This window comes from Ceratotherium simum, chromosome 12 (assembly GCF_057802395.1).
Source record: "Ceratotherium simum simum isolate JZ-2026a chromosome 12, ASM5780239v1, whole genome shotgun sequence".
Classification (NCBI taxonomy): Eukaryota; Metazoa; Chordata; class Mammalia; order Perissodactyla; family Rhinocerotidae; genus Ceratotherium; species Ceratotherium simum.
The window spans coordinates 34304844-34322910 of record NC_141911.1 but is presented as its reverse complement, the minus strand read 5'-3'; the positions used below and the strand labels follow the sequence as shown (position 1 = coordinate 34322910).

Here is an 18067-nt window from a genome sequence, read left to right as displayed (position 1 = left end):
CTGTCCTGTGTGATGCTATTAAGATATGTGGACAGTGATGTCAGTATCATAAAAACTCCTTGCAAATGGAAATGCTGTCAGCTTGGCAGTGGGAACACTGACTACTCACTGATGTCATGTATATCAGAGTATTATAAGGCGTCATCATTCCTCTGCTGTCCCCGTCCTGCGAGATACCTTGGTGCTGTGAGCAGAAGGGAAAACTAGTGCTCCCTGTAGTTGGAGGTTACACAATAAAGACGGGATCAGCAGATTTCCTTCAGTTGACTGTAACCATTATTACTTTTTTCACTTCCCATATTCTAGGTTATTAAGTATAAAGATGATGCACATAGTCGTTTAGGGCCATAGACAAATATACTTTTTCCTCCATCAATATATAGAAAAGAGAGTCCATTGTTCATCCTAGAGCTATCACTTGTGGACCAACTGTGGAAGATAACAAAATGTGTAGTATTGTGGAAAGCCTCTGAGAATATGGAAATAGATTATAATAGAAGCTATCGGAACATTCAGTTCTTTTTTTTCCTAAAGAAAACCTTGTAGTTACTATCTAAGGTCTTGTGCTAAGTTCCCAGCCTACTTAAACACTGCATCTTTGAATATTTTGTAGACATGGAGGCTCCAGGTAAGGCACGTGGCATGTATTCAGCTGAGATATGGGCGTATTATTATGAATGCAAACCCAAATCTTTCCTCTCATTTTGCATATTCACAGAACAAATAGTGAACTAATTGGCCAGAGGATCTATGATATCATCACCTTGGCCCAAAGCTAGCTTCATGGTGTCTTGGGGGCATCCCTCTTTCTATAATGCTGTATCTAATGCTGTGCCAAAACAAACAAAAACACTGGCCTAAGTAAATAGACTTAAAATAGAGAGCAAAGAGGAAGGCAGATTTATTCCTTGACATAAGCCTAGATGTAGTGATATCCAGTGAATAAGTTCTTTGTAAAGGATTTAGCGTGGTGTGAAGTGTAGAGTCAAACGGCCAGGGTTGATATCCCAGCTCTGCCAGTTGCTAGCTCTGCGCCCTTGGACAGAACCTTAACCTCTCTGAGCCACTTTCCTCATTTGTAAATTGGGGATGATGATAATAGTGCCTACCTTATAGGATTTGTGAGGATTAAATGAATTAGTACTTTAAAATGGTGCCTGGCGTAGGGTAAGTGTGTGGTAACTCTATTATTACTGTTTTTGTTCTTATTATGTACTGGTCGGAAAATCATAGATGACTGAACAGCTCTTTCATTGATCTGTAGTTTATAAAATTTGGCATATTGTCAGGAGGAAGTAGGTAGAGAACTGTAGATGTGAAGCCACTGGGAGAAATAACTCAGAGACATAGACTTGGTAAAGCCCAACTATTTGACTCTTTCCCTAGGCTAATCCCAAACTTCCTCCACTTCCCTCTCTATAGACTCACTTCTCCAGCTCTCCTAGGCCATTTGCTATAGGCTGAGTGTGAATTAGCCTTCTAGTTAAATGCCTATGCTTATGCTTTCTCTCTGTTTGGGATTTGTTTCTCCTCCAACTATACTTATCCACATCTTTCCCCTCTTCCAATGTCCAGACTGCATACCACCTCCTTGATAGGCATAGGCAACCACTCTTCACTTCTCTAGAGTTGGGTTAGTATTACTCATGTGGCACTCAAAGGTTACCTTGTATGATCATTATGAGTGTAATTTGTCTTACCTCTCCTACCAGGTGGTAAACACCATGAGAGTAGGGACCATGACTGTTTGTTTATTCGTCCATTCATTGAACAAATATTATAGCAGCATGTCTAGCACATTGCCTTGTACATAAAAAGTATTTTGGTGTTTCCTGAATAAATAAGTGAATTTATGAACATAGATATGGTGACTAGGTAAGGGTGTGTGAGTGTGGAGCAAATGTGAGGGAATGAGAGGAGAAAGCTAAGGAGAGATTAAATAGAGTGGTTGGGGTCAAGTGAGGTTGATGAACTGCTGCAGGACTGACAGCTGGCATGCTAGGCTGGCATGGATTTGGAGAAAAGTAAGGTTCTTGAGGGGAGGGGTGTTTAAGGTTGGCTAGAGGGGGCTTTTTGCTGAAAGTGAGACAACTCTTACTTAATGTGAAAGTCCAAAAGGGAAATGACCAGATTTGAGACAGATATTGCTGGAAAAATATAAAGGAAGATACAGATATTTTTTAGAAAGAAGCCAAAGGAAAATGAACAAAAAATATATTACTGAAGAGTCAGTGATGACTCTAAGAGTTATGTTTAAAAAGTGTTCTCCACGTCTAGAAATGAAACTGTATGAAGTGGGCAAACTTTTCTTTACTGTTTTTGGCTTGAGTTGCCTATGAGATACCAAGTTAAAAATAATTGGCAATATATCATAGTTATGGCTATTTATCAAGACATCAAACTATCTGGATAAGCATGTATGATATTTATATTTGTGTTAAATGCTTTAATGGAACTAGTAGATTTAGCTGTCCAGTTTTTTCTTTGAAGATAGCATTCTGTCTGTCAGAATTTAGGAGTTTAGAACTTTAGAAATCCATTAGATTTCAATTTCATGGAGGAGCTGTGTGTGGGGCAAAGGTGAGGGACTCCTTCCTTTGGCTCCATGTCCTTATTCCCTGGCACAGTGTTAGCCCAACGCTTGGCACCCAATAGGTGCTCTATAAATGTTTTTCAGTAAAAGAATTAATAACATCTCTGTTTTTCAGTAAATGAGTTAATAAAATTTCAGTGTAAACAAATTTCAGACTGGATGGATTTCATGAAACATATCCTTTGTGTTCTTGCTAAATCTAAATGGAGAGATTACATTGGAGATGGATACATAGTACGTTATGTGTACTCAGAGTTTTAGTACTAGACATAATTCCAGAGATTGTCTAGTCCTAGCTCCTCATTTTTCAGATAAAGACATTGAGGACCAGAGAGGTTAAGTGACTGCTCAGGCTCTCACAGCTGATTACTGGCCAAGCTTGGACCAAACCCAGATCTCCAGGTCTTTGAGGCTTCAATATCATCTCTTTCCATTCTCACCTCAGGTAAATCTTAGTTACATGATTCCTTCCATGGCATGTTAACTTCTGAGCCCCCAATGCAGAATTTAGGAAAAAACCTCCTTTCTGTTTTTGTTAATTGAAAAGTAGAAAGATTTCTTAGAGAGCAAATCTCGTTCCTCTCAAGGCTCCTGTGCAATGCAGGGGCTGCTTGGGTACGCCCATATTAGTTTTTTGATGTCTTGCTTGAGTTTCTCCTCTTGGTAAATCTGCTCGAAAAGGAGAGCTTGCACCATCTAGTGGATCTAAGGAGAGGCTCTCGGGTTTAAGTTTTTGGTGCCCCTACTTTAAAAAGAAGAAAGGAACAATATTTTTACTTAATTAATCTGCAGATTCTTGCATGGAACCCTTTGTTCATATCATGAGAGTAAGATGAGCAGCCCAGAATGTTGCTAGAGTCATTTTGTACCTCACAATGCTAAAAACAAGGCACATAATTGACCATGCTTCTTTTTTTTTTAACAGTGGAAGGAGGGTAAGGAAATGGGTAATATATCAACCTATTTTTTCATCCAGTGCTTGGATTCTTTTACTCATTAATTCAAAACATTAACTCTTCTGTAATAGGTCTTCCCATAATAGTTGGGAATTAGTCAAATCCTGCTATTATTCCTGGGAAATCCTCTGGTACTCATTTAGTCAATTAACTTATTCAATGATGTACAGTATTCTACTACCCAGTTGGGTAAATGAAGTTTTTGGCAGCTTCTAAATTGTTCCTTTGTTTCTTTCAATAGAAATTTTAAATCTTTTCTCAAGCTCTGCAAAATACTTATCTCGTGTGGCAGGTGGCAGAAGATGGTATCTCTCAAGCAGGGTAACTTGATGACTGTGTGGGCAACACGGGAGTGGGGGGGTGGCTCTCACCACTGACTTTGCCCTGTGATCTGAAATGCTTGTTTACCTCTGGGCCTGAGTTTTCTTTGAAAGGAGTGTGATTGGTCATCTTTCTATTTACAGAGCACTGCTCAGCAAAAACCAGGTTTTTGTTTTTTTCGCTTTTGTTACTCCATCAACTGAAATATCTTAAATGGCACTTTAGCACCTGTGGAGTGTAGGCCTCCTTTGTGATAGTGGTTCTCACCCTGGTACACATGTCAGGATCAACAAGGGAAGCCTGGTGGCACCCCTGGTGATTCTGACTTACCTGGATCTGGGTGGGGCGTGAGCGTGGGTGTTTTTTAAGAGGTGATTCTACTGTGGAGCCAGGGTTGAGAACCACTGCTGTATAATATTCTTGAAAGTATGTTGTGAATCATGGGATTCCAAATCAAGTTTGAACATTGGAGATCCGTATCAAAACCAGTATTCTCCTTGGGGCCTGAAGTTGCACTGTATTGTGATTGGATTAATGAAGTTGTCATTGCATCTAAATGACTCCGTTTTTACATCTCTAGTTGGTGCTGGTGGAGTAAGTCCTGGTGTTTGATCCAGGTCTGAGGAATGGGGTACTTTCAGGGATAGCCAGGAGCAGTGAGGGCCAGGAGTTAATGCTTCTGTGAATGGCAGTTTAATGTACTATTATAATTGTCCTCATCTGAGGGCATTGATTCTGTATTGTTGGCAATTTTCCCAGTGACAGTAGGAAAGTTGGTGTCTCACATTAGACCTTTTTTTTTTTTCCTCTTGTTGGTTTAAAAAGCATTTTTGTCTCTTGTTGACTTAATGATGAATTTCACCTTTTGGTGGTTTCTGGGAGTAAGGTGCTCAGTGAGTTCTTTGGAGAAGCTGTTTCCTGGAGTAAAGTCCCGATCTGTCACTGGGAGCAGCTTGCTTTTGAGAAATGTAGCTGAATTGGTCGGAGGAGGGATGGGGTGGTAAAATGGCAGGGACGAGTACAAATCCTCCGAAATGCCATAACTTGAACTCTTATAATGGGAGACAGTCTCTTTGACCTTAATCACTCCATATAGTTGATACAACTATTCAATTTCAAAGTATTTCTGCTCTGTTTTCGGAGGGCAGAGGACAAGAATGTCAAGGAATTGTTGGAATTCTTGTCTTGGCCGCTCCTCAAAATAGTATAAACAACATGAAATTTGGTATCAGGCAGACCTGGTCTCTGATGAATCTGGTCTCTGCCACTTATTGTGTACTTTTGGAGCAAGTTTTTGAGCCTCACTTTTCTTATCTGTGAGATGAGAACCCTAACACCTACCTTGCAGGGCCAAGTGAATTAACTCAGATAATGTTTGTGAAGCACCTAACACAATGCTTGGCACAGAGCTGGGACTCCATAAATGGTAGCTATTTCTGGAACTGCTGTTAAAAATAGTAGTAATTGGGCCGGCCCCGTGGCTTAGCGGTTAAGTGCGTGCGCTCCGCTGCCGGCGGCCCGGGTTCGGATCCCGGGTTCGGATCCCGGGTGCGCACCGAGGCACCACTCCTCCAGCCATGCTGAGGCCGCGTCCCACATACAGCAACTAGAAGGATGTGCAGCTATGACAGACAACTATGTACTGGGGCTTTGGGGGAAAAATAAATAAATAAAATCTTTAAAAAAAAAAAAATAGTAGTAATTAATGATGATATCCATAATAATAAACAACTTCTTTTTTCCCCTCTTTTGGAAATGGTATCTGAGATATAAGTAACTTTATGGCCTGTGTGTCCAGTTGTCCTGGTGGGATGAGGATGGGGATGGCAAAGGGTTGTTGACAGAGGTCCCAGCTGAGAAAGGTGTACTCAGAATCTTCATCCTCATGTAATCGACATGTTATAATTTAGTCTCATCACATATTAATCCTTAAAATATAGTTATTCCCTAGAACAGTTAATTTCACTGATCATTCATCTTGTGTATATCCTGCTTATTTACCTGGATAGAATACAGATTTTTATTTAAACAGTGTGGACGGGAGTTAGTAGGGAAGAGAGGAAAATACGATTTCTAGGGATTACTTTAGTATAAGTCATACCTGGTGCCATGGGGGTGCTGTGGGCTTTGGACATCCAGAAAGGGTTGGACCTTTGGGAAGTTGAGAAGAAGAGATGCCAAGATGGAGGACTGGAGGGTGGTGAAGGGTCCAATACAATAGCCATCAATTTTGAATCACCATACAGATTTCCCTGATGGGACTGCCTATGTGTTGCCATAAGTTTGCTTGGTGCCACCTTTGTCATTTGCCATAAGTTGGCAGTGTCTGGAGTACATTACCATTTCGCTGAAGCACTGGGCCTAGAGTATGAGCATTTATTTGAATCAGTGTAAACTGAATCTGCATAGCTGAGGGCCCTATAATGCAGATTCAGAAAAGGCAGGATAGTCTAATTGAGGTGTAAAGGATTCTCTTTTCCATCTGAGTTCTGACAAGGTGAGAATTATGAAAAATGAGTGAGGCAGATGGAAGACGAAAATAGCACCTTTATTACCAATTAAACTGATGCTAGAGCATAGGGTTTATATCTGTGGGCAAGATTTCCTATTTGAGCCCCAGAATTAGACAGACTCACTCAGATGCACCACAGAACCTGTGGTGGGAGGAGCAGAGAAGAATGTGGACTTCCTGCTGGCAGCATGGCTCCAACAAGAAAAGAGAGAGGAAGGCCCAGGCTCATCAAAATGACAAGTTACTCCTCCTTCCCAAGAAAGAGTTACTGAGGGAGGCAGAGAGAGGCCAGAAGTGCTCTGCCAGGAGATCCTGCACGTGGGAGGAAACATTAGGATTGGAGACTTCATTTTTCTCTGTCAGGTCTACAAAAATCCAACCTTTCTAAATTCTAGCAAATTTGGAAGTAGTAATTCATATTAAAAAAACAAATAGGGGGTGATTTAACTGTCATTCCCATACTCAGGAAGCTATAATGGGCCCCTCTTCCTTGCAGAAGATAATCCAGATTCCTTCACTTGTTTTTGAAAACCCCTCCTCATCTGGCTCATCCTGCCTGACTTTCCTTCCCGCACGATTTTCAAATGCAAATCTGAAGTCAGAGCAGTGTCCTCATGTCTTCTATTCTTATTACCATGTTCCTGCTGGATTATTCTTTCTACTTGCTGTCTATCTGTCTAAAATATTAAGTCTGTAAGTCTAAATCCCAGTACAGTCCACATATTGGGCTAAGCTTTGTACTTCAGCACACACTGATTCCTCTCCTCTCTGCACTGCTACTGAGGTTTCACTGGGGACCACGCAGTTTAGCACTTGTCTCATCATGTTAACTTGACCAGCCAACTGCTGTAAGGACCAGGAGGGACAGGATGTTTCTTATACTTCTTTTGTGTATCCTCAGCTGCTAGTATATTGTACACTTGAAACACACTCAAAAAATATGCAATTGGTTAAATAAATGCATCAAAAGAAAGTGGCAAACACCCTTATCACTACATTAGAATAGTTATGTGTTGATTATGCTGGAACATAAAATTACCAAGGCAAAGAACTGAAATTAGCTCTTGTTTCATGTCACTGACGTGGAATCAAAGAATCTCGGATTTCTGGAGCTGAGAGGATAGATCATCTCGTTCAACACCATCATTTTACAGCTGAGAACACTAAGGCTCATGATTTGAAAAGAAATATTCAAAGTCTATGGGCTTAATATTTCTGAGAGGAATAGAGGATATGAAATAGATGATTTTTTCAATTCTTCATTAGAGTATCCACAGAAGGTTTACTTGGTGGCTTTATATTTGCGTTAGAGTCCTTTAAGTGTTCCAAAGTGCTTTTCTATTATCTTGTAGAGCTTCACTTTTTTATGTTCTCACCAAAATCTGTAGAGGAAGGCATTTTTCACAGAAGCTTTCACCAGATCTCGTGGTTAACCTTTTTCATTGACATATGTAAATTTACCGTGCTAGATGACACAGCAGGTCGGAGGCACCATGCCTGTTTTATAGCTATAGCAGTTGAGATGTCAGAAGATTACTTGACTTGCCCAAGGTCACCAGATACTAAGCATTAAAATGCAAGTGTTGGGGCCGGCCTGGTGGCGCAAGCGGTTAAGTGCGCGCGCTCCGCTGCGTTGGCCTGGGGTTCGCCAGCCCGGATCCCAGGTGCGCACTGATGCGCTGCTTGGCAAGCCATGCTGTGGCGGCGTCCCATATAGTGTGGGGGAAGATGGGCATGGATGTTAGCCCAGGGCCAGTCTTCCTCAGCAAAAAAAGAGGAGGATTGGCAGATGTTAGCACAGGGCTGATCTCACACACACAAAAAATAAATAAATAAAATGCAAGTGTTTTCTGTTCCCGCTGCAGTCCATTTTCTACTATCCCATGATGCCTTTTTCTTCCTTAAATTATTATCTGTATACTCTGAGAATTCCAGCTTAGAAAGGAAGCACATTTGCAATTTCCTTGTTAGCAAAGAGAAGGAACAGCTAACATAAGTACCTAACCACCCAGAGTATAGGAACCAAGTTTGGAGAAAGGACGGCCTGGCTTTGATGAATGCTCAGAGAGGATGCTGCTGTTTGCTAGTGTGGACCAGAAAGCCGGAGCTGATATGGAAGGAAGACGGGTCAACTAGCCTGCTTTCAGTTCTTTTCCCAGTTCAGATTCAATAGTCATGTGTCGCTTAACGACAGGGATACATTCTGAAAAATGCATTGTTAGGTGATTTCATTGTTGTGTGAACATCATAGAGTGTACTTACACAAACCTAGATGGTATAGCCTACTACACACCTAGGCTACATGGTACTAATCTTATAGGACCACCGTCGTATATGCGGTCTGTTATTGACCAAAACGTTGTTGTGCAGCACATGACTATATCTGTTTTATGTTGTAGAGACCCCAAGTCATCAGTCATCATATTTAACTATTGTATAAAAATGTGAAACAAAACAAGCACAATGTTTTGGTTATTTCTTCCACTGTTTCTTTACATTTAATTTTAAATATTTTAGGTTTTTAATTTAAAAAATTAAACTTCAGTGTTGGCTCTTCATTTATTAGTTAACAGAAAAGTAAGTATATATATATTTTAAACAGAGTTTTCAGACACTGAATTCTGTTACGTTAATGAGTCACAAAGTCAATTTGGTAAGTCACAATTAGCACCTAAAAACAGAAGAAAGTAGAAAATATCAGAGTGCATTGTACTTAGTAATGGTAAATATTATGTATTATTGTAAAATATAATTCTTTTTTTTTGTGTGTGAGGAAGATCAGCCCTGAGCTAACATCTGCCAATCCTCCTCTTTTTGCTGAGGAAGACTGACCCTGGGCTAACATCCGTGCCCATCTTCCTCCACTTTATATGGGACGCTGCCACAGCATGGCTTGCCAAGCGGTGTGTTGGTGCATGCCCGGGATCCGGGCCGGCGAACCCTGGGCCGCCGCAGCAGAGCACGCGCACTTAACCGCTTGCGCCACTGGGCTGGCCCCATAAAATATCATTCTTATGATGGGTCATGGTTGAAGAACACTGTTTTCATGCTTCGGAGGATTCTTTGGAGAATGGGTTATGAGATTAGTGTTGACATTACATTTCTGCTTTATCATGGGCTGCAAATGTTAGTTGGTCTTCTTTTGGTATAAAACATTCACTTATTCATTCATTCACTCAATAAATATATTTGAACATGCAGTATATGCCAGGTACTCTTTTAAATGCTAGAGATGAGATCTCTATAGCAATTTACTTACAAAGCAAATCATCTTATTTTCAGAGAAAACATTGTATCGGTTTGCATAAGGTTTAGCTGTAGATAACAGAAAATTCCCTTTATGTAACAGAATACTCCCTTTAGTGATCCTTTCCTGTTCCATACACCAATTCTGTTTATACTTCACTGGCCAGGACATATACAGCCACACTTAGAGGCAAAGGAAGAAAGGAAATATAGTTTTTTAGCTATAAAGTTAGGGTTTATTCCCAAGGAAGAAAGGGAGAATCAATATTGGGGCGATAATTAGTGGTTTCTTATATGTTAACAAATTTTGTTTCTATTGATGGGAGGTTGGAAGTTTCTGTTATTATAATTATTGGAAAAGCACAAGCTGGGCAGTTACAGGGTTGTTCAGGTTGTCCACTGCACAGGAGTGCCCTGCTGGGCGGTTGATAGGAGAGATGAAGTTCCTATTCTGCTTGCCAGACTGTGTGCCCTTGTGTGGGGCCGTGTCCACCTACTGGAAGGGGCACCTTTATCTAATTGGCAGAAGGCACCTTCTGCTCTGGCCAAGCCATCTGCTTACAAATTGCGGGCCAGGGCAGCTACTCTGCCCAGGGGGACCCTTTTTACTAATTTGCAGAAATGCACTATATGGACTGGTTTGGGCTCAGAGGCTGGGTAGCCTAGAGGTGGCCTTAAACATTTGACCCTAGACATACCTGGTTCTGCCTCTTCTTCTAGTACAGCTCGTCTCACCTAGTTTTACTACTTTAAAAATTATCGAGGTTGGGAGACCAAGTGTATTCTTTGTCTGAACACACACACACACACACACACACACACACACACAGACACACACACGGACACACAGAGTAAATTTTTTAGAGTCTGAGCCAGTGTAAGGTACTTTGAAGCCTCCTCATCTCTGACCTTTCTGCAGTGCTTCAAGTCACTTCTCTCCATTGTAGGAGAGGAAAATTCGGGTTATAAATTAAGCTTACATTTACTTTTGATTTGAAATGGAAAATTAGATTTCTTTCCTTCTTTCTTTTAAATTTCAACAAGTGCATGAGGGAGATAATGCTGTACCGAAGGATTCGGTTCTTAAGCATCAGAATTATGAAAAGATAGGAAGGGTCCCACCCTCCCTACACAGAGACATACAAGAAATAACTCACGCAAAACCCCACCTTATCTAAGGCAGCCAGGTGGTATTCGTCCTGGAAACAAAGGTGGAGAGGGGAGGGAGAGTCTGGTCTGAAAGTTTGTGTGAATCTTTTGTTCTTTCCCTGCACTCTCCTAAGAAAACATTAAAAATTTATCAGCACAAATGCCCTCAAGTTTTTCTTCAGGTAGTCGTAAGAAAACCAGAAAGCAAGGAAAACAGAAAAGAATTTATAGTCTGTTTATTTTACCTTCTTGGTATAATTTTCTTTTGCCCCACACTTTTTAACTTTTTTTTTTTTTTAGCTTTTTTTTTTTTTAGCTTTTTTAAAGGGCCTCCTCTCCCCTCATTTTTGCATTTCAGGTGAGACAGGGAAAGAATAACTCTGACAGGACGCTCCTCTGAGTGCCTTATCCTGTGATTAGCCAGTGCCAGATGACGATGAGGTTTGGGATAATAGAGAAAAGCGACCAGAAAGACTAGAATTATTGAATTCGTTCGGGCACACACCTATGTGTTTTCTCAGTCTTTCTTTGTGTTGAGGTCTTTCTGTCTCTCATGGAAAATAAGCCAGGAGTGAAATCTGTCTTTTATCGTCAGAACTTGCCTTTGTTATAGTTTTGGTGTCTAGGAAAATTGGTCTGTGTATAAGATTCCACCCCCAAATGATACATTTAACCCAGCAGGCAGATTGAATGCGGGGTGAGGGGGAATTAGATGCCACCTTCTTATAATTGTTCTCGGATACTTCTTTCTAAAGGAGCTGCTGGTTGAGGCTCTGGCCCATGCACCATTTCCCTTCTACTGTTGGATTTAAAGTCAGTCTCGTCAGAATTCAATAGTACTGTCTTATTAATCAAGAAGAGAGATTAGGGGGAAACCTGAGGAAGCATTCTTTTTTCCCAATGGATCACTTTTCTAGGTTGCCATAATTCAAGAGCATGGCATAAATTAGGCTCTTGTATTTTCAATGAAATGTTATTCACTATAAAGGAAAAATTTCCTCTGCTGTTTGCGTACTGTCAAATTAATCTAACTACCTTGCTAATGAAGGCATCCTCAACATGGGCTGTGAAAACCGAGTGTTTTTATTAGTAACAGAGCTGCTGATTTTCGTCTTGACACATTTATTGATTACCCTTTGAGTACCTGCCAGTGCACCAGTTGCTTTGAGACTTCACACTGTAGGTCAGACATACTCATTTCTGCAGTAAGTTGGCAATCTTAAAGGCTGGATAAATGCATTAAGAAAAACAAGACAGGGAATAGACTTAGTCTAGAAAAGAGAAAGTGGAGGGGTTTAATAAGAATTCCAGAATAGGAAGGAAAGTTGAGTTTTGGGGGACAGCATTTCTCCATGACCACTTCTTAACGTGAGGGCAGAGTAAGGCACACTTTACATTACAGCAGGTGGAATCTTCTTTTACGATGAAGGATGCTTTCTGCTTGGAGAGACCTATTGAGCTGTGTTGACAAAGGAAGCTGTGTAATCCCTGCCTGAGTTTACGAGAGAGTTAGTGGGTATTTGTGTTTTGGCTGCCTGGCATCAGCCCTTCCTTCCTTTCTAAGCTTGCTTCTTCAGCCTTCTGGTGATTCTGTTAGCTTACCGCACGGTCCCGTCAATAAGTATCTTTCCTGTTTAGGTTGAGTCAGTTCTCATAAGATTGTGTGGACTCAAAGAACTGAAACAATATGCTGAGAATAGTCCTTAGTTACACAGTAGGTTCTCAAAAACTGATCAGTTGTTGTTGTGGTTGTTATGGTTCTTCATATTGCAACTAAGAAGAATCTTTCCAGAACAGCTAGTAAACAGGAAGGGGATGGATCAAGTGATCTTTGAAATACTCTTCAGATCTTTGCTTCTGAGCTAAAATACCCCAGAGTTTCCCTGTTAATTCTGACCTCAGAGCCATACTATGAAATACGTTTCTTATGTGATGTTTGGAGTATTTCAATAACTAAACTCTATTGGATGAGGTTCAACTATAATGGATCATGTATTGAATTATACTCTAAGTTATATTATAATGAAGTAGTAGGGTACACATTATACACACATAGTATAGGAAGGGAGGCTTTGGAAGTAGTCATTTGCTGACTCCTCCAGGGAGAGGTTTATGATAGGCAAGAGCAATTTTATTATATTTAATCGATTGATATTTAATTGATTTAATTAATTATATTAAAATATTAATATATTACAGATACATTGAAGAAATGAGCTGGGAATAAAGGGCAGAGACTGGCTTTATTTTTTAACATATTTTCCTTAAAATATGTTGCTGAAGTCCTCATGGTAGCCATCATTTTAATTTCTTCCTTCCCCAGATATTTTAGGAAGAAATAGCCAGACTCACTGACTTGGGATATCACCTCCATTTACCTCCCCAGCCTGTCTCTGATGGTGATTTCAATGACGTGTGTGACCTAGAGGTCCAGGAGCAGAAGAGAGGCGTGAGGGGGGCCAGGAGGGAGGGAGCCTGAATCATCAACTGCAGGCTCTCAGACTTGCAGTAACTCAATGTTTTCTGTCCTGAAGTTTTGGCTGAGACAGTGGGCTCGCTGAGAACTGGGGTGTCTGTCTTCCCTTCTGCCCTTGAGTGTTATTCTTTGCCCTTGGTGTCCTCGGAGGGAGGAAGATGGCTGTGAAGAGCCCATCCAGCTGCTGCCCTTGGCTGCACTCGGTGGACGTGCCTCCTGCCTGTCCATTAGCTTGTCTCTCTCTGGCAGCAGCGAGCGGGCTCTTAGCCTATGTTCTCTGTAGAGACTCCTTCGTTCCTGTTTTATGGGATCCAGCCTCATCTTTCCTTTCCCTGCTGCTGCTTTCAGCAGGCAGGGTTCACCTGGGTCTCAGTGTTTCTTAACTCCCCTGTTGGAAGACACCGAGGCTTACAGATGACCCAGATGAACCATCTAGTTTTCTCCTCTGTATCAAATGAAGAGCCAAGGAAAGGGTGGCTTCTGAGTTGGAGAGGGTGCAACAGTCACCTGACCCTACTGCCTGTCACCTGACCCTACTGCCTGCCACCTGCCTGAGCGGCAGAAGGTAGGACCCATCTGTTTGTTCCAATGTAACTGGATCACAAAAAAACAGTTAGCAGGTGGGAAATTTATTTTTCAGGACACACATAAACCTGCCATTATAGGGAGGATTCTGATGCTAATTTAGATGTAAGTGAAATTGCCCAACTAGAGCTGATTACAGAGAGGTCAGAATGTCTATATGCTCAATTTCACTCCTACACTATGCATTAAGTTAATGTGCTGCTGCGATTGTGGGCATGATGGCTGGGTTTGGTTCTGGTCTTCATTTTTGAAACAATTTTGACTTTATTGAAGTGGAGTGAGGCACATGGTGTCAACTTCTGCCTTCCCCCTCACTCCCCTTTTAAAAGAAAACAAACTCTATTTTGTCCATTTCTGAGAAGCTTGAAATTTTAGTAAAGATACACTGTTGGACCTCTTAGGCCAAGAGAAAAAAGGAGTAGATTGTAAATTCATTTGCTGTCTTGTTCAGAGAACTGATCTCAACTGAACTGGTGGGTGAGAGGATGGTAGAAAGGCTGTGCATTGGTTTGGTTATTGCAGTGCTACTTTAGTGTTTTTCAGATGTTTTTGACTGAAGTGCACATTCCGAAATTTATTTTATATCTATATGTCTATATATACAACTGAATATATAACAAAGCAAATATTGTACTATATATAGTTTGAACAAAATATGTATACAAAAGTTTCACAAAACAGTGCATACTCTTACTACATGCAGTGTACTCTAATATTTTCTGTTTGAATCTAGTCTAAACTGTTAGCAAACCAATAAATTGATTTCATTGTCCACCTCTGGGTTTCAAACTGTAGTTTGAAAAACACCAGTGTAAGGGATTGGAGAGGGGCGCTTGGCATGAAGGAGGACTCAGATAAGGGCTGGCAGAGGGTGGAGAAAGTGGGTGAAGAAAGACTATTTCAAAGGATAAATTAAACTGGACTTGATAGCAGTAAAATTAAGTACCCGAGTCAGGGCTCCATTCTAGAACTTGGTCTGAAAAGTAATCATATAAGAGTGTCTAAGCAGATATATTGTTTAGGTTCACAGTTGTATTTATCTTGTCAAGGATAATTATTTGATTGTGGGAAAGAGTTTTCCTTAGGTTATTGCAGTCATTGTGGTCTACCTTTGGTAAGAAATAACATTCCTAGGCTTTAGTATCCTTTAACTTTATTATTGTGTATTATACGGTGGTAAGGTTGAACCTCATTTACTATTTCTACCAACGTCATGTGCCGCATAACAACAGGGATACGTTCTGAGAAATGTGTCATTAGGTGATTTCGTCATTGTGCAAACATCATAGAGTGTAGTGTACTTACACAAACCTAAATGGTATAGCCTACTACACACATAGCCTGTATATATGACGGGACTACCGTCGTATATGCGGTCCGTTGGCTGAAAAGTTGTTATGCAGCACACGGCTGTACTTAGAATTTCTGTGTAAATTTGTAGCTACCTGCAAATCTTTATAGAACAAGGTAGATAAATATTGACAGGCATCTCTAAGGCAAAAGGTCTTACTTACATCAACAACTGGTGGTTCTTCATAATTGGACCATGAAGAGGAGGCTACTCTCCTGTTTTGTTAATACATCCTGTTTGGGGCGTTAGCAGAAGCTTCAGTTTTACATTCTGCGCAGCAGATTCACTTTCCCCTGGTGGTTCATCGTTAGCTTTCAAGTGATCACACTTAGGCTCTGGTCTCATCCTCATTAAGGAGGTTGCCTATTGGGGGGATTAGAGGAAGATTCTGAAAAGTAAGATAATGCGGCAGGAAAAGATTTTCCAGGATAAAAGCCTTCTAAGGGCTCTGAGAATATGGTGGAGAGAAGAGATGGAAAGAGGAGGAAACCAGATTTTCCTGGTTTGGGTTAGTTTAAGGTGAGTATGACCTTGATTTATAGAGTTTGTGACTTGATGCTTAATAGAATTGAGTTTTTAATATTTATAGCACGTTATGTAAATGCCGCCCCTCCGAGTGCTTCCTTAAATCCTCTTAGCTTATAAATGACAGCTTTGATTTCTAAAAAAATTAAATCTTCATTTATCCAGCCTAAGAGTAGTAAACAATAGATGCTTAATGCCCTCCTTTCATGTCAGCCCCCAAAGACTGAGACTTATAAAGAGTTTATTGCTGTGCTTTTGAGCTTATTAAGGTCATGTGTAACTTAAGGGAGGAAAAGCTGATGCTGCATTATTTGCATTGTGATGTGCAAAGGCCGCTCCTGGAATTCTGCACAACACGTCAGCTCAGCCGTGCTCAATAGTAAGTTGAGAATACGGTATTGCAGAAACTACATGAGGGCCCATTTGGAATGATTAGTGCTACTTTTTCCTATTGACCAAGATCATTAGGAAATTAGACTTTTATCTAAGTGGTTTTGGATTAAGTTTCTGCCAAAGGACCCTGAGATTGCAGTAGTGGAATGGGTGCGAGCTAATAGAACTATGTGTTTGGTGGTGGTGTGAGTTTCCCCCTTAGCTATACTTGGTGACATCACTTATTTTATAGGTCTTTATAAAAAGTGTCCCCAGTCCCTGCAGCCTTCAGAACACATGCAGAGAAGAGGGAAGAATTAAAAAATTAACCTCAACTCTGGCAAATATAAATCACTGGATCCTTGGGGGCTGTCATTTATCCAGAAAACATTTATTAAGTACCTTCTATGTGCCAGACTCTACACTGCACTGAAGTAATAAAGGAAAAGACAGCGTGTGTCCAAGGACAGCATTAAGAGTGCCGTGAGCTTGGGACTAGAGAACACCAGAAAAAACGAGGATAGAAGCAGGGGTTGCCCATGAGAAGCACTCTTCTCAAGGTAATTTATTTGGCAAGTAGTTGATGCTTACCTGTTTCCTTTGCTATCTTTGGGCCATAGAGAGCCCTTTAAAGGTGGTCAGATGACACAGTGGTGTGTTGAATGTTTGAGGGCTCACGGCATTGGCGCTGAGCTGGAGGGGGAAGGGTGTTTACACTCTGATACAGTGCTCAGGCCACTCAGTATATTGCTGGGTGAGTCGTCAATAGATTCTGAGAGAGTGGATTCAAATGTATTATATAGGCATGACTTGCTTAGAAGAAAGAAAACAAACAAAACTGATTTGGTAATGTCCACCTGGACTCATCTATCTAGAGCATACCTAAGAACCAAGAAAATTTATAAAAGTAATTTAAGCCTTTATGTACAGAGGCATCCACATAGAGTCTAGCTACACTTATATAGCAGATTTGGAGATCTAGTTTCTAAACTGATTTGTGGATTTTGAAAGCAGAAAATTACAAGGGGAAGAGAAATGCGTATACAGTCACGCACCGAATAAAGATGTTTCAGTCAACAACGGGACCATATATACTATGGTGGGACCATATATACGATGGTGGTCCCATGAGTTAGTACCATATAGCCTAGGTGTGTAGTAGGCTGTACCGTGTGGGTTTGTGTAAGTACACTCAGTGATGTTCGCTCAATGATGAAATCGCCTAATGAGGCGTCTCTCAGAATGTATCCTCATCATTAAGTGATGCATGATTGTATTATAAAAAGAATGACCCAGTAACATATGATAAAGTGACAGGTAACACTTTGAAATGGAAGAAGAAAGAAGATGGAAAAATGGAAAAGAGATGATGTAATCACTCAAAAATTATCACCATCTGTTTCATTTAGCATGAAGTGTGCTAGACTCATGGCAGGGGAGATTTCTAAGATTTCTAGGGTGTAGTGTTAGAATCTGAAATTTTAAACTGTTTCCCTGGTGATTTTCATGCATCTCAGTTTGAGTATTTGTGTACTACAGACAATAAGGCAATTGATGATCCTTATTCATCAAGAGATGTTATATTCTGCTTTTAGTAAGACAAAGAAATGTCTGTGAGCTCTTAAAATATTCCCAATCAAATGTTAATTAAAATTTTGATGCTTTAAGCATCAAATCCTCAGCTCTTTGAAAAACTTGACTCTTCAGAGTTTTCTATTCCTTGAAAGATTGACATTTTACTGCATGGGAAAATCACACCACGTAGAAAATCTTAATTTGTGTTATTAAAAAAGTCAGTTACTTTATAAGCAGTAAACTGTTTTAGTACTTTATAAATAACACTTGATGTATATTATTCAGTTATAAAAATTTGACTTGCAACTTTCCAGAAACATATCTGAACATCTACAGCACTTTGTGTCTGTACCTCTCATTTGTCATTTGTTATATTAATAATTTTGTTTGTTAGATTGTATATATA

General features: G+C 40.4%; 1 protein-coding gene across 1 annotated transcript in view; it reads left to right on the top strand.

Annotated features, from left to right (window-relative positions):
* Window positions 1-18067, top strand: part of FHIP1A (FHF complex subunit HOOK interacting protein 1A) — a 228275-nt gene that overhangs the window by 175378 nt on the left and 34830 nt on the right. The window lies entirely within an intron of this gene.